Here is a 25,067-nt window from a genome sequence, read left to right as displayed (position 1 = left end):
GATTTTGTATTGCTTCAGAATTTGCATTTATTTTGTCTGTTTGTTCTTGTAGTGTTTTCCTGAATTCTTCTAAAGTTTTTGATCTGTTCTCCTTGCTTTCCTCTATCTTTCTATTGATCTTTTGAAGGTACCTAGTTATCATTCTTCATCACTTTTCTGTCAATTTAAAGTTACAATGACACATAACAACAATAATTCAGAAAAAACACAAACACATACATTAGCAGCGAAGTGATATTATTTGAAGCAGTTTCAATAAGATTTTATGATGGAACTGATAGGTGATGTGAAAGAAGAGTCAAAGGTGACCCCAAGGATTTTAACGTGAACACATGGAATAAATGGGGTTAACATTTACTAAAATATGGAATTTTGCAAGAAGAGATTTTGGAGTACCTGACAAGAGCTCAGTTTTGAATAGGTGAAGTTTGAGATGCAGCTTGGTGTAGATGCTTTTACTCACTCCAAAGCATGAAGAAAGCATGCTTTCTTTCCCAACCCAATTTATATAACCTCCTATTGACCTATTGCTACACAAATAAAACAAAATACATGTTATATTCCAAGTTTTAAAATCAACATAACTTCAGATTTTCTTTAATTTTGCTTTTGAGTTTATTTTGCCTAATAAAATAAAAAAGGCATTAAACTGACTGGCATACATAGGTGCTGAATAAATATTTGTTGAATGATTGACTGGTAGTGGGGAAGCCACAGGACAATTACCCTTTCCTGAAAAGACCACACAGGAATGGAAAGGGAGCATGGCAATGTATTTAGAGTCTAAATAAGAACTGCTATATGTCTCGGGCATTTTCAGAAAACCAATGAGAGATGAAAAATCCAGAAATCCTTTACTGCTGTAGACCCCAGAGACTTGGACAAAAGCCTTCAAACAACATATTCCATTAAAGAAAGAACTTTTGAAGAGAAAAATACTATGTTTTTTTTTCTTTCCTAATCTCAGCCTTGCAACTCAAACCAAGCATAAAAATTGGCAGTGCTTTAAAAAAAAAGCCTTCCTACGATGAGAGATTGAAGACTCAACAGTGTTTCCAGCCAACAAGAGAGTGGTTTGCAGCATGATGGGCAGAGATATTAATTTGGGGGCTGTGCAGCTGTAAACTAACTCACGAGTTAAACAAAATGGTAGTCTTTGAGAAGAGAGCTAAGGCTCCGTATGTAAAGCAAACATATTGGATGAGGTGCATAACCTACGCATGAAGACCCTTTAGAGCTCCTTTCTGGAAAAAAAGAGGTAGAATTTCATACACAAACCCTCAGAATTAAGGCAGGATATGCTGTGGGTGGAAACAAATCCTTAAGAAAGAGAACTTTTACTTTCAAAAGGAGAAAAGTGCCATTACTGATTGTGAGTTGTTGTTGTTAAGGGCTGTCAAATTGGTTCTAACTCATAGCAATCTGTACAAGGTTTCTGAAGTGATGCTGAAAATCTTTGGGGGGAGCAGAAAGCTTCAAGAGGAATGTTAAAATTAGGGGTGGGATATGGGGCATGGCAGAAAGAATAACAGAGAGAAACATCATTTTTCAAACATTGTGACATTCTCAGTTGCATACTCTGAGAAAAGGTGCAGATATGGAATGGAGTGTAAGTGGTTTGTTGGAGGTTTACAGGGTTAACACCTATGAAAGATAATTGAAGAAATAGGATCAGAATTAAACAAGGAAAGCCTTAGACTGAGATGCAGTTCAGACACCTATAAAAAGAAAAGAGTCTGAGAAAGTAAAATTCAGTAGGAAGAGACTCAGATCATGCTAAAGATACAAGAGTCTTGATAAACCCAAAGGAGAATTCAGTAGCAAAGATGACTGGGTAGAATTCTTGTTGGGCAGAAATGCTAGGCCCTGGCTCCCATGCTGTGCTCATTTGTTGGCTGAAGACTTCCCAGAAAGAATGTGGCCTCAGATCAAAAGCTTAGATGTATAATGAAGATTCTGAAACTAGAAGTTGTCAGCTAACAGTCCTTGCAGATAAATGAGAAGCTGTTTCTTGAAGAATATAGGAGCAGGGAAATGTCATGGTCTTATGTAATGAGGCTACTTCACTTTGTAAGTGCTGTGGCCTAACACACCCTAGTAGTAAAAGTGAAAATCAGCCATGATTGAATATCCAATGGAGCACAGTTCTTTTCTGACACACATGGGGTCACCATGAGTCAGACTAAGTGCCACAACAACTAAATGTGCTGGAGTCACAGCAGACATTATAAAATGTTTATTATGTTACTAAGTGTCACTGAGTCGGCATCCGACTCATAGCGATCCTGTACAGGGTTTCCGAGGAGCAGCTAGTGAGCTTGAACCACTGGCCTTTTGGTCCAAGCTGACTTTGCAGTGCTGGAGCATATCTTATACATAAAAAACAGACCTTTACATCCATGCTTTTGAAATGGTGCTGCTATATCTACTTTGGACTTTTTCTCATACCAGTATTGATCACAGTTTTGTAACTTAAAAATTATCATAGAAACCAATAGTTGGAAAACAAAAAAATTTAAATACTATTTAAAATAGCATCACAAAAATCACATATCTAGTAATAAATCTAATATGGATAACTTATAGCCTAAAAATGATAATATTTTGATGAAAAAACTAAAGAACTAAATAAATGGAGAGATAAACTATATCTTTGAATTAGACCTCTGATGTCGCACTGTAGGATAAAAACTGGACTATTAACTGCTAAGTCGACAGATGAAACTAACAGCCACTCTTGGAAACTGTACAAGCTTGCTATGAATTGGAACTGAGTAGATGGCACATAACAACATGGGTTAGAAAAAGTCTTAAGTAGATATACCAGAAAAGGTCTTAGAATATAGTAGCATTATTTCAATAGCATGGATGAAGAGGTCTGGTCTTATGCATTAAGATGTGCTCCAACATAAACAATGTGTTATAAAAATACAAGGCATTGTAATTTTACAATGTCTGCTATGTCTGCAGTACATTTAGTTGCTGTGGTGTTTACTCCGTTTCATGGTGACCCCATGTATTGCAGCTGCTCAGGTTCTGTCTGAGTGACAATCTGAACATGGTAGACAGCTGCCTATTGTTGAACTCGGCTGCTCTGGACTACCCTTCAGTCCCTTTTCAAGTTCACCAAGAAAGGGAAAATAAAAGAGTTGGCAACACTTTACAGACTTTATGGATGTTGAAGTCAGACTCCGCGCTAACTCATTCTTGAGCAATACTTAATCTGGAACTTCTCAACTGCAGTTTTCTTAAATATTAGAATGTTCAGCTAGGGCAAAAGGTCTCTCCATAGGAGAATTATATGGTTCATTAGCAAGTCTCCCCTTATCTTCTTGTTGTTTACCGTGAAGTCGGGATGCAAACCACAAGGTCAGCAGTTTGAAACTACCAGCTATTCTGTGGGAAAAAGATCAGGCTTTCTGTTCCCACAAAGACTTATAGCCCCCCCAACCCTATACAGAGTCGCTATGAGTCGGAACCAACTTAACAGCACTTAACAACAATAACTAAGAAGACTCCATATTGTTAAAATAGCCATTCTTCTTAAACTGATCTACAGATGCGTGCAATCTGAGTAGACCTTAAATAACATCCAAATTTATTGAGGCAAATATTACATATAATAAAACGTACATTTTGTGTTCATTTCAATAAAATTTGACAAATGTATACTTTCATATACCCTCCATAATCAAGATATAAAACATTTTATTATAAAAAAGTACCCTTTTTCAATCAGTTGCCACCCTCTATTTCCAGTTCCAGGAAACCATCAATCTGCCCTTTCCTAGACATTCATATAAACAGAATCTAACAGATATGCTCTTTTGCATTTGGCATCCTTCTATGCATAATATTTTTGAAATGTATCCATATTGTTTCATATTTCACCAGTTTGGTTCTTTTTATATACAATTTGTTTAATCATCTGTTGATAAATATATGGAATTTTCATTTTGGGGCTCCTTAAATAAAGCTCTGTGGACATAAATTTACAAGGTTTTGTGTAGACCAAGATTCCTCAATTTAGGCACTACTGACATTTGGAGTGTATAACTTTTGATTTGAGGTGATTTCCCTGTGTATTGTAAGATATTTAGAGCATTTTTTAATGCAAAGTGATTTGTAGGGAAAAGAGTTGCCTGCTCCAAAATGACCACACTAATGCCAACTCAGAAGTGCTTTTATCATTTTTTACTACTCTTCCCCTCACTCCAGCATATATCCTTGACCTTGCATATAAGAGCTCTGTGTTCCCACAGACCCATTGGTCACTTATCTACTAAGAAGTAGCAAGCAACTGAAGCAGAGCTGCTTTTTATGTGTTTCCCTGAGTCTTGGCTGCAGTCTTGGCTCCTCTGCATAGGAGGCTTGCTTACCACATATCATAAAAAGAAATCCGTAAGTCCTCTCTTTTATGGAAAATCTTAAATGTCCAGCCAACCACCATTGGAGATAGCTGTCACATTCTGTTAGCAAGTTTCCCTGTCAGTAAACCATCTCTCTTTTATTTTCTTTCTATAATAAACTAATGTCTCTTGGACTGGTTTCTGGTCATTTATTCGGTCTCTCAGCACCTACACATGCCGAAGACTTTTCCCTTCTGGACCTAAAACAACTGTTAAAGGAAATGGACTTTTGACCATTTTTTGATATTGTTATTTTTATTTTATGTTTTATATGAACTTTTATGTATTCTACATATGAATCTTTTATCAGATGTATACATTGCAAATATTTTTCTTGGTTTATGGTTTGTGTATTCATCTCTTTAATGGTACCTTTTGAGGTGATAAATTATTTAACTTAGCAATATTTTCTTTTATGGTTGATATATTTTTGCTCTAAGAAATAATTGCCTACTCCAACTTTGCAATATCTTCTCCAATTTTTATAGAGAAGCCCAGCGTTTCTAAGTTTTATACTTCTTAGATTTTCTAGATTTTATATTTTGAAACACAGTCCATTATGAATGCAATGTGAGTGAAGTAAATTGATGTAGAGGTTCATTTCCTTCCATTTGAATATTCAGTTATTACATAACTACTTGTTTAAAAGGCTCTCCTTATTGGTGACTTGACTGAAATTCAAGTAATTCCTTTATGTGGGTCTATTTCTAGACACTGTTTTGCTCTATTTATCTAAGTGTTTATCCCAGTGTATCTCAACATTTTATTATTATTATTATTACGATCCACCTAAGGAGCCTTCTTCAGAATATTGTCTGATCTGCAACGAATTGTTCTATTGTGCATAGGGTTGTCAAAAGCCAGGGCTGACTCAAAGGTTACTAACAATAACACAAAGGAAATTTTTAGACATTTTTCCTTTAATTCCCCTCTTCCCATGAACTTTTAATACCAGATGTATATTGTATATCTAGTAATATGCTGTATGTATAATCTGTTCTTTAGACATAAAAAGAGTATTCTTTTTCCCTCCAAGAAACTATTTTTATCTCCTTGGGGATGATATCACTGCTTTTGAGAATATGTGGTCTGTCTTACACCAATACCACATTGTAGCTCTCTGGTAAACCTTGAAATTAGGTAGTGCATATCCCCCAACTCTGTTCTTCTTTTTGACACTTATAGTGGTACTTTAAGATACTTTGCATTTACAATTAATTTTAGAATAATCTTTTCTATTTCTTTCTGAAAATGCCTACTACTGGCCATGATTGAGCAAAAAAGTTATCTTTCTAACTATCTGGAAAAATAGACAAAATATAGTAACAATTTTTTTTCTTCATATAGAAGACAACAACATATAGTGTAAAACAGTGGCCACCAAAAGAAGGAAAATATATGAATTGAGCCATACAATTACTTCACCTTACTGCTTTGAATCACCTTCTGAAAAACAGAACAGGAAGAAAGATCTAGAGCACAGCACCCTTGCTGAGTTGAGGAAGCAGAATTGAGTTAAAGGGATCTCCGGTGACTGAGATTTACAGAGAACAGTTCAAGAGATCGGGCAGTTAAACAGAAAAAGAGTGTCAGAAATCTAAATAGGGTTCTCCCTTGGGTGTTGATGAATTCTAAGACATATGCTTCTTAAGAACAAAGCTTCCTAAGCTCAGGAAAAGCCCAACAAAGCTACAAGCGAAACTGCTTAGAACTCACAAATCACTTGGAATTGTGTGCGTTCCAACCAGTCAAAGCGGGCATTCTGAAATGATGAAGTGAACATTCAGTAGACATTCCAAAAGGGCTATACTTTTCTTTCAGGGTTAGAGGATCTCTACAGTAAAAGCTACTTGAAGATTCACTTAAATTTTTTTTTTTTTTTTTTAAAGACTCACATGAATCAAACTGAAATGCAAGTATCTTAATTGTCTGCAAAATGACTCTCAGTATTTTTTAAAGCAAGGCAAAAGTAAGAAAAATACAGCACTGAACAATAAAATATCTATAATATCCAGCAAACAAGTTATCAGACATTTCCACTCTTTAACTATACCCACAGGAGATAGCTGTTAAGAGCCTAAAAACACAGCAACACAAATTCATCAATCAAATACAAATCCAACAACCCCACAATTCCTTGTAGACAACAGACAATTCATACCTATTGATAATTACACTGAATGTAAATGGATTAAATGCACCAGTTAAGAAAGCAGATGGATAAGAAAACAAGATCTTTCAATATGTGATCTACAAGAGACACATCATAAAGATTGTTGTTTAGTGTCATTGAGTCAATTCTGACTCATAGCGATCCTGTGTAGGGTTTCTGAGAAGAAGCTGGTGAACTTGAATGGCCAACCTTGCAGGAACTTTTTAAAGTATTGAAGAGCAGAGATGTCAGCTTGAGGACTAAGGTGCGCCTGACCCAGGCCATGGTGTTTTCAATAGCCTCATATGGATGTGAAAGCTGGACAGTGAATAAGGAAGATCGTAGAAGAATTGATGCCTTTGAGTTGTGGTGTTGGAGGAGAATACTGAAAGTGCCATGGACTGCCAAAAGAACCAATAGATCTGTTTTGGAAGAAGTGCAGCCAGTGTGCTCCTTGGAGGCCAGGATGCCTAGGCTTCATCTCTCATACTTTGGACATATTGTCTGGAGAGAACAGTCACTGGAGAAAGATGTCATGCTGGGTAAGGTAGAGGGTCAGAGAAAAAGAGGAAGACCCCCAACGACATGGATCAGCCAGGTGGCATCATTGATGGCATCAAGTGTGGCGGTGGTAGTGAGGTTGGCTCAGGATCGGACATTGTTTTGTTCTGCTGTGCATGGGGTCGCTATGAGTTGGTTCCGACTTGATGGCATCTAAGAACAACAAAGATTGGCTCAAGTATTTCAAAGTTAGAGCAAACTTACGTAACATTTAAGGGCAAGTAAGAATTGTCCTTAAGTCAGATATTCTTAACAGTGCACTTACTGTTATGTGATGAGCACTCTCAGGAAAATCCTGTGAGAGAGGGGGTAAAATATGATACCCAAACCAAAACACAAAGCCACTCCCATTGAATCGATTCCAAATCATAGCAAGCAACCCTACAGGACAGACTAAAACTGTTCCATAGGTGGTGGGGAGCTAGCAGGTTTGAACCACTGACCTTTCAATTAGCAGTCCAGTTCTTGTCCTACAGTGCCATACCAGAACTTCATATGTATACCGATGCTGTATGTCAAGATTATCCTGTATAGGGTTTCCAAGGCTGTAAATCTTTATGGGAGCAGAAAGCCTTATTTTTCTGCTGCGGAGCCACTGGTGGATTCACACTGCTGACCTTGAAGTTAGCAGCTCAATGCATAACCCACTATGCTACCAGGACTTAATGTATATACTTCAATTGAAAAAGAAAGTGAAAAGAAAAAGGGAGACAAGGTTTTGGTGAAAGTTATTTTTGGAGGAAGCATAGGATAATGCAATGTTTTTCAAACTTTCACAATTACCTGGAGGACTTGTTTGGTTAAAACACAAATTACTTGGCCTAACCCCCAGAGTTCTCAATTGCTACATCAACTCTGGGGTCTGCATTTCTAATAAGTTCCCAGACTCTGCTTTAGCTACTGCCCTGACAACTTCACTTCGCAACTAATGAGATAATGATTAGATTTTAAGTGCATTTAGACTGCTCAGCAATTCGCTAATCTCTCAAATCCTCAGTTTCTTTTTTTTGTAAAAATAGGGTTAATAATGTTACTTACATGTTTGATCTGGGAATACAATGAGATCATAGATACAGTACTAACACATAATATGTGCAATCAGAGTTAACTATTATTGTTGTTGTTGCTGTTAAGTGCCATCAAGTCAATTCTGACCCATATTGAGGCCTGTATAGAGTTTCCAAGGAGCAGCTGGTGAGCTTGAACCACCGACCTTGCAGTTTAAACAACTTTGCAGTCCAGCGCATTAACCCACTGCACTACATTAGGAGTCCCTTAATGGTGCAAGTCCCTCAGTGGTGAAAGGTCAGAGAAAAAGAGGAAGACCCACAATGAAATGGATTAGCACAGTGGCAGAAGCAATGGGCTGTAACATTGTGTAAATGTGTAAATGATTGTGAGGTTGGTACAGAATTGGCAGGCAGTGTTTTGTTCCTGTTGTGCGTAGGGCTCCTAGGGGTAGTACTGACTCGATCACATGTGACAACAACCGTGCTGTAAATGGTTAAAATAATCAACTGCTAATGGAAGGTTGGAGGTTCAAGTCTACCCCAGAGTCACCTTAGAAGAAACACTCAACACAATTGGCCTGGAACTTCTTATTATTACCATTACATATGTTCTTAGCTATTATTATTGTTATTAGTATCGTTGCTAAGAGAAAATGAATGCTCTCTATATTTATGCTGTGACCTTAGATTAGCTGGCATTGTTGTACTTAAATATCGGAAAGCCTTTCTAAACCAAATCCTTCTTTTGTTTATGTAAGTGTCTTCCAAAATGTTCCTTTGGGGCTGAAAGTTTCCATGCTTGTTTTAAGCCAAAGATGATTTTTTTTTCAAAGCAAATGAACAAAATAAGTTAAATTTTGTTGCGTTATGGGAAAAGAAAAAAAGGAAATTGCTTTAGAACAAGGATCTCGCAGAAAAAAAAAAAAATATATATATAGGGTAAACATAAAAGTAAGTTCTGTTTAGTCTTGATAAAATTCAAGTAGAAATTTCAAATGAGCAAAACTGAGTGGTGGAGAGTTTTTGAATGTAGTGTTGTTAATTGACTAGAAAGTAGTCAAATTTAATATTCTTAAGGAAAAAATTAGTGATACACTAAGGTACTGTAGATGATAAATAGGAAACTTTCTCATATAGTCATATTGTGCTATGGAACAATTAAGATACTAATGGGAAAACCTGAGAATCTTTCTCCTGACAAGATCAAAGTGTTCTGTAACCAACTCAATAACACTTCATTGAGTAAACCCTGAAACAAGATTTTGATATAATTTTAAAATATAAATTAGCCAATGCTTTGAAGAATAGACAAAAGATATACAATTGACCATATTTTTACTATGGCACTGTAAGTGGATCTGCATGTGAAGTGGTGCATATCTCATTGTTTAAAACACTGCTCCTGTCCCTTGAAGCTTTGTAGCAAACTTGGCCTGATTACTTACTTTAGCTAATGAAATATGGGTGAAAATCATCTGTACCATTTCTGAGCAAAAGCTTTAAGAGCTATTGTGTAATTCTGCTCTTTCTCTTTCACAAGTCTATTAATGTCCCAGGTAGAACAATGAAGACGGTATGGAACTGAGCCATAGCTGGCTAGTGACAGGTGATAATGTAAGCAAGTAAGAACGCTCCCCCCATTCCTGTTGAGCAGGGCACTGTTGCAGAACTTAATCGAAGCCACATATGCAAGAGTGATGCTCTCTTTAAAACGGTAATTTATGAACCACTGCCAGTAGTTGTCAAAGACTTCATTTTGCTCGGATCCACAATAAAACCTCATGGAAGCAGCAGTCATGAAATCAAAAGATGTATTGTATTAGGCAAATCTGCTGCACAAGACCTCTTTAATGTTTTCAATAGCAAAAATGTCAGTTTCAGGACTAAGGTGTACCTGACTCAAGCCATGATATTTTCAGTTACCTCCTATATATGTGAAAGTTGGACAATTAATAAGGAAGGCCATAGAAGAATTGATGCATTTAAATTATGGTGTTGGAGGAGAATATTAAAAGTACTAAGGTCTGCCAGAAGAACAATCAAATCTGTGTTGGAAGAAGTACCCCAAAAGTGCTCCTTAGAAGCCAGGATGGAGAGACTTCATCTTTCATACTTTGGATATGTTTCAGGAGGGACCAGTCCTTAGAGAAAGACACCATGATTGGTAAAGTGGAGCATTTGTGAAAAAGAGGAAGACCCCCAAAGAGATGGATTGACACAATGGCAGCAGCAATAGGTTCAAGTTTAACAAAATTTGTGAGTATGGTGTAGAACTGGGCAATGCTTCATTCTGTTGTGTGTAGGGTTGATATGAGTTGGAACTGACTTGATGGCACCTAACAGCCGGTACCACACTTCTTTTTGCAGTTATATCCAAGCGAAAAGGACTTCATATATTATCAAGAGTAACCTCAGTTGTAAGGATGAGAGACAGAGCAAGGCTTAATTTTGGAATAAAATTTTGTTAACATTGAGAACCTACTGTCCATTCAAATTTCGCTAAATAAATGATCATACCTACTTAGCACCAAAAGCCTAGTCTAGCACTTCAAATAGTATATGTTTCATTTTTATATAATTTGTGTATATACTTAATTAATTATGCTCAGACCAGCAAAACACTGATAACTATACAGAGAAAACAGAGGCATTTTAAGTTGAGGTATTTTCTCTTTAAGCTATGATAAAATCCATGTCAGTAACACCATGCATGTTTTCATAGAGTATTCTAGAGACTCTTTGCTTAGGAAGAGGGGAAAAAAATCCAAAACAAGAATCAGTGGTTGTTGAGTTGACTCTGACTCATGGACACCCAAGTGTATCAAAGTAGTATGTGCTCCATAGGATTTTCAATGGATGGTACTTGGAAGTACATCACTCTATAGACTCTAATTGGCAATATTTCAGGTTAACAGTCATTTGTCCCACCCAGGGACTCCTAGCAAGAAAAAGAGATGGGAAAAAGGTGTGGAAGATTGAGAGGACTTATGGTAATATCCAAACAATTTGGATGAACAAATGCCTTCTTTGGAAAAAAGACAAAAGACAATAAAAGGTAACACCTCCTTACAAACAAAACAGTTTCTCTAAGTGTCAAGATTGTTTAGGAACATTTTCAATAGTGTACACTGTCATGCTTTAATGAGACTATAAACTATAACTCACAAAAAGAACAGGTCTGAAGATATTAGACCATATGTAATGTTTTAGGGTCATAATTTCCAAGAGTTAATAAAGAGACTGTTGAATCCATTAAGTGAATTATATGAACTCTCTAAGTCAAATTCATGATTAACAGAATTTTACAGCAATTTAGATTTTTATCAAATATCTTTTTTGGTCTTCTTTTAAAAAAAATCACATTTAAAAATTTAAACAACTATGATATTGGACTCATCAAGCAGCTTAAACTATTTTTAAAACATTTTGGGTTCAATAAAACCCAAGTTTCTTTTTGCCAAGCACCTTTTCTTCTCCTTCAAAAAAACCATACATATTTAAGGAAAATTTAACCCATATGTTTTTGATTCATTTATATTTAAATAATCAAAGTGGTGGGGTTTTTTTGCTAGTTAGTTGATGTCAAAGCAGTTTTTTGGGTCTTTTAAGTAATGATTTCCCATGTGTAAATGCATTTTAGCACTAAGAGGCTTGAATTCCATTTGCAACTGCAAAACTTCCTCTGATTCTGAGTCCCTACTGTATCTGGCAGATAAAAATAATTCCTATTCTATAACATATTGGGATTTACAATCGCTAGATTCTAAAACTTGTGGGCTTTGTGATTAAATAAATGTATTGTTGTTGTTGTTAAGTGCCATCAACTTGGTTCCCACCCACAGCAATCCTGTATAGGGTGTCCAAGGAGCGGCTGGTGAGTTTGAACCGTCGACTTTGCAGTTCAAACGGACCTTGCAGTCCAGTACATTATCTTGTAGCACCACACCATATTAAGGCTGTAAAAATAAGAAAAAAGCAGTAATGACTGTCAAGATGTTTTAAGAAATCATAGGTGGCACAATAGCCAAATGGAAAAGGTTCCATTTATCAGTTGAAATTCAATGAGTTTTGATGATGAATGCAGCACTTGGTGGTAGGAAAGAGGCTAAGATGAAGAAGCTGTTTTTTCTCACCCAAAAATTAAGAAGAGTAGCCTCAAAAGTTTGCTTTCTTCATTCATTAAAATAAGGACAGTCTTAGAAAGTCAAATAGGAAGGTATTTTGATAGAAGGAGAACTGAGATTTGAAGTGTGGAATTTGCAGAAGTCAATGTGATGCTCTTAAGGAGTTAGGTTAAGAAAGACAGGATAGTGTTTAGAGTTTTTCAGGCAGATGTGGTTTTTGTTAAGTGCTGTGGAGTTGTTTCAACTCATAATGACTCTGTATAGGATTTTCAAGGTGTGTCTGGTAGGTTTGAACCACAACCTTTTCATTAGCAGTCCAGTGCTTATCCTGCAGTGTTACACTAGTACTCCATCAATCAGATATCACTCTGCTTTGCCTTTCTCTGCTCTCAACAGATTTGTACAAGTTTTTTATTTACATATATCTTTAACTAAATTCCATCTTTGACTTCTCCTAGCATTCTAGAATGTTGAGATAAATTTGAATCTATATTCTGTAATTTTTCAAAATAAACTTCCTTAGCCATTTGTCGAAGTTTGTCTTTGATACCCAGGCTATAAATATAAATAGTAACAGTAGAACAAAACCCATTGTTACACTTAGCTTACTTCACGGTGATTAGATTACCAGACGCCAAACACTTACTAGATGCCAAACATACAATTAAATTTATGGATACTCTGAATTATTATTGTTCAATCAACTTCAAATCCAGTTAACTTTATTATTTTTTGACACTTTTATTGTTGATGGACTACAAATTGAAATCTTTCAACAAACTGATGCAGCACTGAAGGCATTCACTCATCAATGCCAAGAAATTTGTAAGACAGCTAACTGACCAGCTGATTTGGAAGAGATCCAGTTTTGTGCACAATACAAGGAGAGGTACCCAAAGGAATGCTGAAATTATCACACAATATCATTAATATCAAATGCAAGTAAGTTTGCTAAAAATAATTCCAAAACTGTTGTAACAGTATATTAACAGGGAACTGCCAGTTGTCCAAACCAGATTGTGATGAGGATGTGGAACAAGGATATCATGGTTGATATCAGATGGCAATTGGTTGAAAGCACAGAATATAGAAAGATGTTTGTTTGTGCTTTATTGACTACAAAAAGGCATTAAATTATATGTATCATGACAAGCTACGAACAACATTGTGGAGAATGAGTATCCCAGAATCATGAGCACTTAGTTATGCTTGTGAAAAACCTCTACATAGACCAAAAGGCAGTCTTTCAAACAGAACAAGGGGACACTGAATGGTTTAAAATAAAGAAAGATGTGCACTAGTATTATATTCTTCTCCCAAATTTATTCAATCTGTATAACCAAACAAATAATCTAAGAATCTGGATTATGTGAAGAAGAATATGGCATTAAGACTGGAGGAAGATTCATTAACAACATGTGAAAGGCAGATGATACAACCTGGTTTGTTGAAAGCAAAGATGACTTAAAACTTACTGATGAAGATCAAAGACCATAGACTTCGGTATGGGTTACATTCAATGTAAAGAAAACAAAAATCCTAACCACTGGACCAATAAATAACATGATAAATGGATAAAAGATTGAAATTGTCAAATACTTCATTTTTCTTGGATTCACTATCAACACTCATGGAAGAAGCAGTCAAGAAATCAAACAACAACATATTGCATTAGGTAAATCTGCTGCACAGGACCTCTTGAAAATGTTCAAAAGCAAAGATGTCAGCTATAAGACAAAGGTATGCCTGAACCAAGCCATGGTGTTTTCAATAACCTAATATGCATGTAAACACTGAACAATGAGTAAAGAAGACCAGAGAAGAATTGATGCATTTGGGTTATGTTATTGGGGATGAATTTTAAAAGTACCATGGACTGCCAGAAGAACAAACAAATCTGTGCTGGAATAAGTACAACCAGAATGCCCCTTAGAGTCCAGGCTGTTGAGATTTTGTCATATTCTCTTGGGGCATATTTTCAGGAGGAACCAGTCTCTGGAGAAGGACATCATGCTCAGTTAAGTGAAGGGTCAATGAAAAAGAAGAAGACCCCCAATGAGATGGATTGGCACAATGACAGCAGCCATGGGCTTGACTGTAACAACCATTGTGAGATTAGTGCAGAATGAACAACTGCTTTGTTCTATTGTACATAGGGTCACTGTGAGTTGGAACTGACTTGAAAGCCCCTAACAATAACAACAACCCCAAAAGAGCAAAGAATTTAATTTACATAAACATTTTGAATGTGAATTTATGTGTTACATATTGTGCTAATATCAGGGATACAAAATATGCGCAGCGATAAAAATAGACTTCTTATCATTATTATTGTTGGTACATTCTCATGACAGCAAACCTATCATAAGAGAACAAAACATTCTGATCCCGTGTCATTTCTCAGTTGTTATGTTAGATCCCTTTGCTGCTGCCTCTGTGTCAGTCCATCTCACTGTGGGTCTTCCTTTTTTTTTGCTGACCCTCCACTTAACCATCCATGATGTTCTTCTCCAGGGACTGGTCCTTCCTGATAACATGTTAAAGTATAAGAGACGAAGTCTTGCCATCTTGGCTTCTAAATTATGTTTCTACTTCTTCTAAGACAGATTTGTTGCTCTTCTGGCAGTCCATGGTACTTTCAATATTCTCCTCTAACACCATACGTCAAATTAATCTATTTTTCTATGGTATTCCTTATTCATTGTCCAACTTACACATGCATATGAAGTGATTGAAAATACCATGAAGATAATTTTTAAATGATTGCAAGAATTCATCAACAAAGAACTGCCAGAAATTTGAGGCAGATTCTGAAGAGGAACTAGAGATATCATGCTGACCTTAGTCCCCAAACTGACTTCTTTGCTCTTGAACACTTTCAAGAGTCTTGTGCAGCAGATTTGCCTAATGCAATATGTTCTTGACTGCTTCTTCCATGATTGTGAATCCAAGCAAAATTAAGTCTTTGACAACTTCAATCTTTTCTCCATTTATCATGATGGTATTTAATGGTCTATTGGTGAGGATTTTTGTTTTCTTTACATTGAGGTGCAACCCATATTGAAGTCTGTGGTCTTTGATCTTCATCAGGAAGTATTATAAGTTCTCTTCGCTTCTATCAGGCAAGGTTGTATCATGTACATATCACTTCCTCCAATCCACATTTTTCTCCATATAATCCAACTTCTTGGCTTATTTGCTCAGGATACAGATTGACTACATATGGTAAAAGAATACAACCCTGGCACCCTCCTGATTTTAGACCAGTCACTATCCCTTTGTTCTACTCAAAGATTGCTTCTTGTTCTCTGTACAGGAACCTTCTGAGCACAATGAAGTGTTCCAGAATACCCATTCTTCATAATGTTATCCATAGCTTGCCATGATCCTTTACATTGATTGCCTTTACATATAAATATATAAAAATAAAGCAGAAATAAACATCTTTCTGGTATTCTCTGCTTTCAGCCAAGATCCATCTGATGTCAACCATGATATCTCTAGTTCCTGTTCAGAATCTGGCTCAAATTTCTGGCAGTTCTTTATTGATGAAATGTTGCAATCATTTTTAAAAATTATTTTCAACAACATTTTTACTTACATGTGATATTAATGATACTCTTCAGCTATTTCTGCATTCCGTGGGCACAAATGAATGGGCACAATTATGGATCTCTTCCAATTGATTGGCCAAGTATCTGTCTTTCGAATTTCTAGACATATAGGATTGAGTGACTCCAGCACTGCATCAGTGTTTTGAAAGACTTCAATTTGTATTCCCTCAGTTTCTGGAGACTTCTTTTTTTTTTTTTTTTTTAACTAATTCCTTCATTGCAGCTTGGACTTCTTCCTTTAATACCATTATAGTTGTTAAGTGCTGGCGAGTCAGTTGCAATTCATAACAAGCCTGTATAGGGTTTCTGAGGAGCGGCTGGTGTGCTAGAACTGCCAACCTTGCATTCCAGTACATTAACCCACAGCGCCACACCAGGATTCCTTAGTACCATTAATACCATTGGTTCTTGATTATTTTCACCTCTTCAAATAGTTGAAAACCAACCATTTCTTTTTGGTACAGGGACTCTGTATATTCCTTGCATCTTCTTTTGATGCTTTCTGCATCATTCAATATTTTGCCATAGAATCCGTCAATATTGCAACCCAAGTGTTGAATATTTTTTTCAGTTCTTTCAGCTTGAGAAATGGTGAGCATGGTCTTTCTTCCCTTTTGTCTTTCTGACTCCAGGTCTTTGCCTATTTCATTATAATACTTGACTTTGTCTTTCTGAGATGACCTTGAAATTCTATTCACATCTTTTACTTCTTCACTTCTTCCATTTTCTTTAGGTTCTCTACTCTGGAGAGCAAGTTTCAGAGTCTCTTCTGACATCCATTTTGGTCTTTTCTTTCTTTCCTGTTTTTTAAATAATCTTTTGCTTTCTTCCTGTATGATATTCTTGATGTCATCCCATAGCTCTTCTGGACTTTGGTTATTATTGTATAATGCATTGAATCTGTTCTTCAGATGGTCTCTAAGTTTAAATTGGATTTATTCAAGGTCATATTTTGGTTCTCATGGACTTACTTCAATTATCTGCACCTTCAGCCTGAACTTGCATAAAGCAATTGATTGTCTGTTCTAGTCTGCCTCTGGCCTTGTTTTAGCTGATGATATAGAACATTTCCACTGTCAATTTGCACAGATGTAGTTGATTTGTTTCCTATATATCTCCAGCATCGTTTCTTTCACACCAAGACCATATTTTCCAAGTAGTGATTCTTTCTTGTTGTATCCAATTTTTGCATCCCGATCACCAGTAATTATCAATTAACCTTGAGTGCATGTTTGATCAATTCAGACTGAAGACTTTAGCAGAATTCTTCAATTTCAGCATCAATGGCTTTATTGGTTGGTGCATAAATTTGAATAATAGTGGTATTAACTAGGCTTCCTTTGTTGTTGTTGTTGTTGTTAGGAGGCATTGAGTTGGTACCAACTCCTAGCAACCTTATGCACAGCAGAATGAAACACTGCCTGATCCTGGGCCAACCTCACTACTGTTGCCACGTTTGAGTCCATTGATGCTGCCACTTGGCCAATCCATCTCATTGAGGGTATCCCTGTTTTTCTCTGACCTTTCACCTTACTTTTAGGGGTGTGGATATCATCCTGTCTACTTCAACATGGATCTTGAAATGCTCTGTTTTATGATGAATGTGACACCTTCATCTTCAATGTACCATTTCCTACATAGTAAACCACATGATTGTCTGATTCAAAATGGCCAATACCAGTCCATTTCAGCTAACTAAAAATGGCTAGGATATCTATCTTTATGTGTTCCATTTCAAATTTGATAACTTCCAATTTTCTTAGGTATTTTGTGCATTCCATGTTCTTCTGATTACTAATGGATGTTTATAGCTGTTTCTCCTTATTTTGAGTTGTGCCCCATCAGCAAATAAAGGTCCTGAAAAGTTTACTCCATTCATGTAATTATAGTCAACTTTACTTTGAGGAGGCAGCTCTTCCCCTGTCATATTTGAAGTGCCATCCAACTTAAGGGGGTCATATTCTGGCATTATATCTCACAATATTCTGGTGCTATTCATAATGTTTTCATCTTCTGGCTCTGTATATGACAATGTTCTGCTGCTATTCTTTAGGTTTTCAGTTGCTAAAGATTTATAAGTACTGCACCTCTCCTTCTTTGTAGTCTATTTTAGTTTGGAGGCTCCATGGAAACCTGTCCACCATGGTGACCCTTCTGGTATTTAAAACTCTGTTGGCATAGCTTCCTGCATCACAACAACATACAAGCCCCCACAACAGGACAAACTGCCAGGATCTCCTCCTAACATAAATGGTTTCATGTTCTAATGATGTCATTCAATCCTATTTTTAAAAGATGAATAATAACTGAGGCATCATTCTAAGATAATCCATATTGAATCTCAGTTATCTTTGCACCATTGTCTAAGTGCTCACACATGTTTAGCAAGAAAGTCTAAAATTCTGCCAAAAATCAACTTTAGAACCACATGTTGCAGTATCTAAAAATTATCTTTCCCACCCTCATTTTAGAATCAAAATCCTCGCTTACTTTCCATGATGCTCCAAAAAGAATTAGATGTGACTTGTAGACCAAAACTAGATTTGTTATATCTCAGAAAGTTCTCTTTGGGATATAACATATCTAGAAACATCCTCTTAATTCATTAAAATGTAGAGGTGTTATAGTCTCTTAATTTAGTTCTTTCTGTTTCCTCTCTCAATTGGCAGCTTCAGAATTACTTAAAGGGTTTTAACTAAGGAAAGCTTTGTATCAGGACTGTATTCTTTCACCATATTTATTTAATCTATATACTAAGCAAAGAATCCAAGAAGCTGGATAATATGAAGAAGAATGAGACATCAGGAATGGAGGAAAACTCATTAAGGGCCTGCAATATGCAAATGACACAAATTTACTTGCTGAAATCAAAGAGTACCTGACCACAGACTTCAGTATGGATTGCATCTCTATGTAAAGAAAGCAATAGTCTTCACAACTGGACCAATAATCAACATCATGATAAACAGAGTAAAGACAAAGGTTTTCAAGGATTTTACTTTACTCACATTCGTAAATAATACCTGTGGAAGCAGTAGTCAAAAAATCAAATGGCATATTGCATTGGACAAATCTGCTGCAAAAGACCTTTTTAAAGTATTGAAATCAAAGTTGTCACTTGAGAACCAATTATGCAACTGACTCAAACCAAGTATTTTCTATTGTCTCATATGCATATAAAAGTTGAAAAAAAATGAACAAATGGAAGGAGGGCTGAGAGTAAGCAGACAGAATCCCCCAGGAAGAGCTTCATAGAGGCCTGCTAGGGTCAGAAGAACAACCCCAGCAGTGCCTGTGTGTATTAGTCACTAGTCTTTCCTAAGGGCAATGCAGCTCCTCCAAAAGAAAGGACAAGGTTTTTTCTGTTACAAAGAGAAGTGAGGCTGGGCAGACAAAATCCACACTATAAATGGTTTATACAAGGTTTTCCTAAATTATTTGCTTGCATTTACTTTTATTATGGTAGATTTTGTTTAGATGTCCTCTATTAGAATTATATTGATCATCTTATGAATAAGTATGTTGTTGGTGGTGTTAGGTGCCTTCTAATTGGTTCCAACTCATAGAGACACTGTGCACAATAGAATGAAATGCTGCCCAGTCCTCAGCCATCTTTACAAGTTTTGTTATGTTTGAGCCAATTGTTGCTGCCATTGTGTCAATCCATCTTGCTGGGGGTGTTTCTCTTTTATGTTGACCTTTTTCCAGAAACTGACTCTTCCTGACAACATGTCCAAAGTACAAGAGACAAAGTCTCGTCATTTTTGCTTGTAAGGCACATTCTAGCTGTATTTCTTTCAAGACAGATTTATTTGTTCTTCTGGAAGTCCATGATACTTTCAATATTCTTTGGCAGCACCATAATTCAAGTGCATCCATTCTTCTACAATCTTCCATAATCATTGTCCAGCTTTAACATGCATATGAGGTAATTGAAAATATCATGTCTTGGGTTAGATATATCTTATTCCTCAAACTGACATCTTTGCTCTTTAAGATTTTAAAGAGGTCGTTTGCAGCAGATTTACCTAATACTGACTGAATAAGTGTGGTGAAAGGATACAAATCTAACTCGCATGTTTCCTGATTGTAAACCTTTCCATATCTATCAACAGCCTCTTGGTCTATGTAGAGGTTCCTTATGAGTACAATTAAGTGTTCTGGAATCCCCATTCCCTGCACACAGTCGAATGCCTTTGCATAGTCAGTAAACCACAAGTAAACATCTTTCTGGTATTCTCCACTTTCAGTCAAGATCCATCTGACATCAACAATAATATCCATTGTTCCATGTCCTCTTCTGCATCTGGATTGAATTTATGGTAATTCATAATCCTTGTACTACTGCAGCCATTTAAGAATTATTTTCAGCAAATTTTTACCTGTATGTGATATTAATGATATTGTCCTATGATTTCCCCATTCCACCAGTCACCTCTCTCGAGAATTGGCACACATATTAATCTCTTCCAATCATCTGACCAAGTAGCTGTCATTCAAATTTTTTGTCATAGACAAGTAAAGGGCCTCCATCGCTGCATCAGTTTATTAAAACGTTTCAATTTGTATTCTGTCAATTCCTGAAGCCTTGTTTTTCACCAATGCTTTCAGTACAGCTTGGACTTTCTCAGTGCTATTGGTTCTTGATCATATGTTACCTTTTGAAATGGTTGAGCATTGACCAATCTGTGTATACCTTGTATCTTCTCTGGATGCTTGTGGGGTCATTCAATATTTTGCTCATAGAATCCTTCAATATTGCATCCCAAGACCTGAGTTTTCCTTTAGTTCTTTCAGCTTGAGAAATGCTGAGCATGTTCTTCCCTCTTGGCTATCTAACTCCAGGTTGTGCATTATTTCATTATAATACTTGGTATTCCTGAGCTGCCCTTTGAAATTTCTGCTCAGCTTGTTTGCTTCCTTATTTCTTTCAGTTACATTAGTATGTCTATGTTCAAAAGCAAGTTTCAGAGTCTCTTGGGACATTCATTTAGTTTTTATTCTGTCTATAATGACCTTTTGCTTTCTTCCTGTATGATGTTCTTAAAGTCATCTCCAAACTCTTATGGTCTTTTGTCATTAGTATCTAATGCATCAAATATCTTCTTGAAATGGTCTCTAAATTTAGGTTGAAGGTGCTACAGATCATATTTTGACTCTCAGGGACTTGTCTTAATATATTTTTAGCTTCAGCCTGAATTTGCATGTGAACAATTGATGGTCTTCTCCACATATGGTCCCTGGTCCTGTTTGGCTGATCATATTGAGCTCCTCCATCATCTCTTCCCACAGATGTAGTCAATTTGATTCCTGTGTATTGCATCTGGTGAGGTCCATGTGTACAGTCTCCTTTTATTATTGAAAAGGTATTTGGAATGAAGAAGTCATTGGCCTTGCAAAATTCTTCCATACTATCTCCAGCATTGTTTCTGTCATGAAGACCACATTTTCCAACTATAGATTCTTTCTCTTTGTTTCCAACTTTCACATTCCAATCAACAGTAAAGATCAATGCATCTTAACTGCATGTTTTTCAACTTGAGACTTGAAAAGTTGGTAGAATTCTTCAATTTCATCATCACTGGCTTTAGGGACTGGGACATAGTCTGAATAATAGTGGTACTAGCTGGTCTGTCTTGTATGTGTACAGATTTTAACTTATCACAGACAGCATTATACTGCAATAGAGATCTTTAAATGCTCTTTTTGATGATAATTGTGACGTAATTCTTCTTCAATTTGTTATTCTCTGCATAGTAAATTATATGATTGTCTGATACAGAATTGCTAATACCAGTCCATTTCAGCTCATCAATTCCTATGATACCTAACTTTATACATTCCATTTCATTTTTAGCAGCTTCAAATTCTCCTAGATTCATACTTTGTACATTCCATGTTCCAATAATTCATGAATGCTTACAGTTATTTCTTTCCATTCTGAGGTATGCCTCACCAACAAATCTTCAAAAAGATTTGTTCCATTTATGTCATTAAGGTCAACTCTAATTTGGGGAAGCAGCTCTTGTGCAGTCTTACTTTGAGTGACTTCCAAGCTGAGGAATCTTCTGGCACTGTATCTGATAATGTTCTGCTCCTATTCATAAGGATTTCAGTGTCTAACCATTTAGAATGTCCACATCTCTTTCTTCTTAGTCTGTCTTAGTCTAGAAGCTGCTGAAACTTTCCCACCATGGGTGACTCTGTTGTTGTTGCTGTTAAGTTCTGTAGAGTCGGTTCCAACTCATAGCAACCCTGTATAGAGTTTCTGAGGCTTTGAATCTTTACCAGAGAAGAAAGCCTCATCTTTCTCCCATATGGGCAACCCTACTGACATTTAAAATACTAGTGGCATTGCTTCCAGCAACAAACATCCACCATAGTATGACAAACTGGCAGATAGATGTTCTTGTTTAGTGCCTTTGAGTCAGTCCTGACTCATAGTGACCATGTATAGAGTTTCTGAGGAGTGGTTGGTGGGTTTGAACTGGTGACCTTGCAGTTCAAATCAATCTTGTGGTCTAGTGCTTATCCTACAGAGTCACAACAGGACTGGTAGATGTGTGATGGGCAAATAATTGAAAGAAAGTGTGCATTTAAAAATATTTTGAATGGTCTCATTCCATGGGAAATAGGAATATAGGCCCACATTTCCACAACTACCCACTGGCTTTTGGATTGGGGACAAGGAGAACTTGAGACGAGGAGTCAAGGATTCAGAATGTGTTGCACAGTATCAAATATGTGTCATCAGATAAGGGCCAGGCTATATTTGTAATCTAGAAATCAAAGTCAAGGGACAGATGAAATGGATTCATGAAAGAAGCAGCAGATTGCTCAGTCCCATGTTGTTCTAGGAATACAAATTTCAGAGGGAAACTGAATCAGAAATCAAGAACCACCGACCTTGCAGTTAGCTATCCAGTGTTTATCCACAGCACCACAGAAGGACTTCTTAGGAAGCATTGTTGTTGGTGGTAAGTGCCGTGGAGTCGGTTCTGACTCATTATGACTCTGTATAGGATTTCCAAGGAGCAGATGGTGGGTTTGAACCACTCACCTTTTGGTTTGTAGTCCAATGCTGATCCTGCAGCACCACACCAGGAGTCTTTAGGAAGCAGATGACTAGAAAAATTTAATAATTGAGGTGATTTTTCTTTCCCATCAGATCTGTCTCTTCTTTTACAGTTTTGATGTGATCCACCTCCTACTCAGTCAGTCAGCACATCGTCCTCATAGTTTTACAGTACAGGCCTTCCTAGATAAGAATCCCATTCTTTCTCTTTTCTTGCATGGTTCCAAGAGATGTCTGGCCGTCAGGCTGTTGAATTGAATTCACAGATGCTTTCAGATTAGTGCCATGAAACAGGCAATTCACCGTATCTCCACAAGGTACATTACTGTCCCCCAGTGAATGATATCTGACAGAAACAGTAAAGAACGACTTATCTAGCATCTAACAAGCATTTCTTTTCTCAGGATGGGCTGAGAAAGCGATGCTGAAGGGAGGCATCACATGTAAGCCTTAGCATCAGTGAGTAATCACAATGAGCACATTGTAAGTCAGTCAGCCCACACCAACCACTGTGGCTGGAAAGCCTGTACTATCTCACTTGCCCTTGAAGAGCTTAAATGGGTGAGATTCCATTTAAAGCAAAATATAAAAGTCCAATTCTCTGAAAATTCTTAAAAGAGAGTCCTCTGTAAACTTATTCATGGGGAAAAAGAAGTGGTTCCTGAAACTGTGTACGAGACCAGAGTAGATTTCTGTGGCAGACTTTGTTGGTAAGTATTGTAGAGCCAGAACTGTTAGTATGAGGCAAAGTAGTATCCTGACTTTTCCATAGCATTAGGGATGTGGCCTCTCAGAAATGCTGACTTTATACAGTCATTCAACAATACTTAGCGTGCATCAGTGTTGTTTTCTCCTGGAAACATACAGAAACTTCAGTTAGCAGATAATCAACAGGTAGAGGAGGAGACCTTAGCTGGTGCAAATGATTAAGGCTTAGCTTAGTTTTCTGAAAACAGATAGATAGAAACTTCAATAAGTAGATAATCTGGAGGTAGAGGAGGAGTCCCCACCTGGTGTAAATGATTATGTTTTAACTCAGTTGCTAACTGAAATGTTTGTAATTCAAGTTCAACCACAGATGCTTCGGAAGAAAGGCCTGATGCTTTACTTGTGGAAAAACAGCCATTGGAAACTGTATGGATCACAGTTTCACTCTGACACATAAGAGGTCACTATTAGTCAGAATTCATTTGGCAGTAACTGGTTTGGTTTGGTTTTCTGAGGGAGAGGAAGACTTTTCTAATCCTTAAGGATTTGTTTCTCAGATCCATAGATTCATGAGCTGGGTATCACTAGAAACCAGTTCAGATTTCCACAAGATTCTGTCATGTGAAAATTGCTGCCTAACTGAACTATGAATTAGGTCACAGATATTTTGGGGTGGATGGATGGTAGATGTCATCACAATGACTGTTTCTCAATTCATAAACCAGTAGGAAATTTCTGTGGGAAAATTGGACACACATGTAACTATAACTAATCTGATTTTTTTTTTCATTTAAAAAGTATGAGTAGATGTCTGCTACATACAATATGCCAGAATCGGTGAAGAATGGGCTTGGACAGGGTTAACGACATGTTTAAAACATGATTATTAAAAAACCTTATGGGGTGAAGCTTCAAACAATACATATTTCTTAAAGTTGTAGATTCAATTTAAAATTAAATACACAGTTACTCCACTGTGGCTATAAGTACTGATCAAAGATTAAGTGGATTTGCTTCACTGGGGGTCCCTACTCATGACCGAAGCACTTATAATCTCTGGAATGGGACTTTTTCCTGTATTGTAACTCATTTGGTTCTTTCACACTTTTCTCCCTTCAACCCCAATACATCCCTGTGGACTTTGTGTTACATTATAATTCTTCTAATCAAATAATTATTCCCACCCCATCTTATTTATGCTTCTTCTGCGTCATTATTTCTGTTGCAAAGTTAAACTTGTATGCACTCTATCTTACGTACCCCCGGCACATGAATCCCACCCAGAAATGATTCTGCACATGAATAGAAGGTATTGCCTCTTCAATGTGTTTGTGTATTGTCAGCTGCTTTATTACCACCTTTCTTCATTTCTTTGCCTCTGAGAATCATGGAGATGTTCATTTAAATCACTAGA

This window comes from Chrysochloris asiatica, unplaced genomic scaffold (assembly GCF_000296735.1).
Source record: "Chrysochloris asiatica unplaced genomic scaffold, ChrAsi1.0 scaffold00010, whole genome shotgun sequence".
Lineage (NCBI taxonomy): Eukaryota > Metazoa > Chordata > Mammalia > Afrosoricida > Chrysochloridae > Chrysochloris > Chrysochloris asiatica.
The sequence above is the reverse complement of the archived record's forward strand: the minus strand, read 5'-3'. Positions refer to the sequence as shown.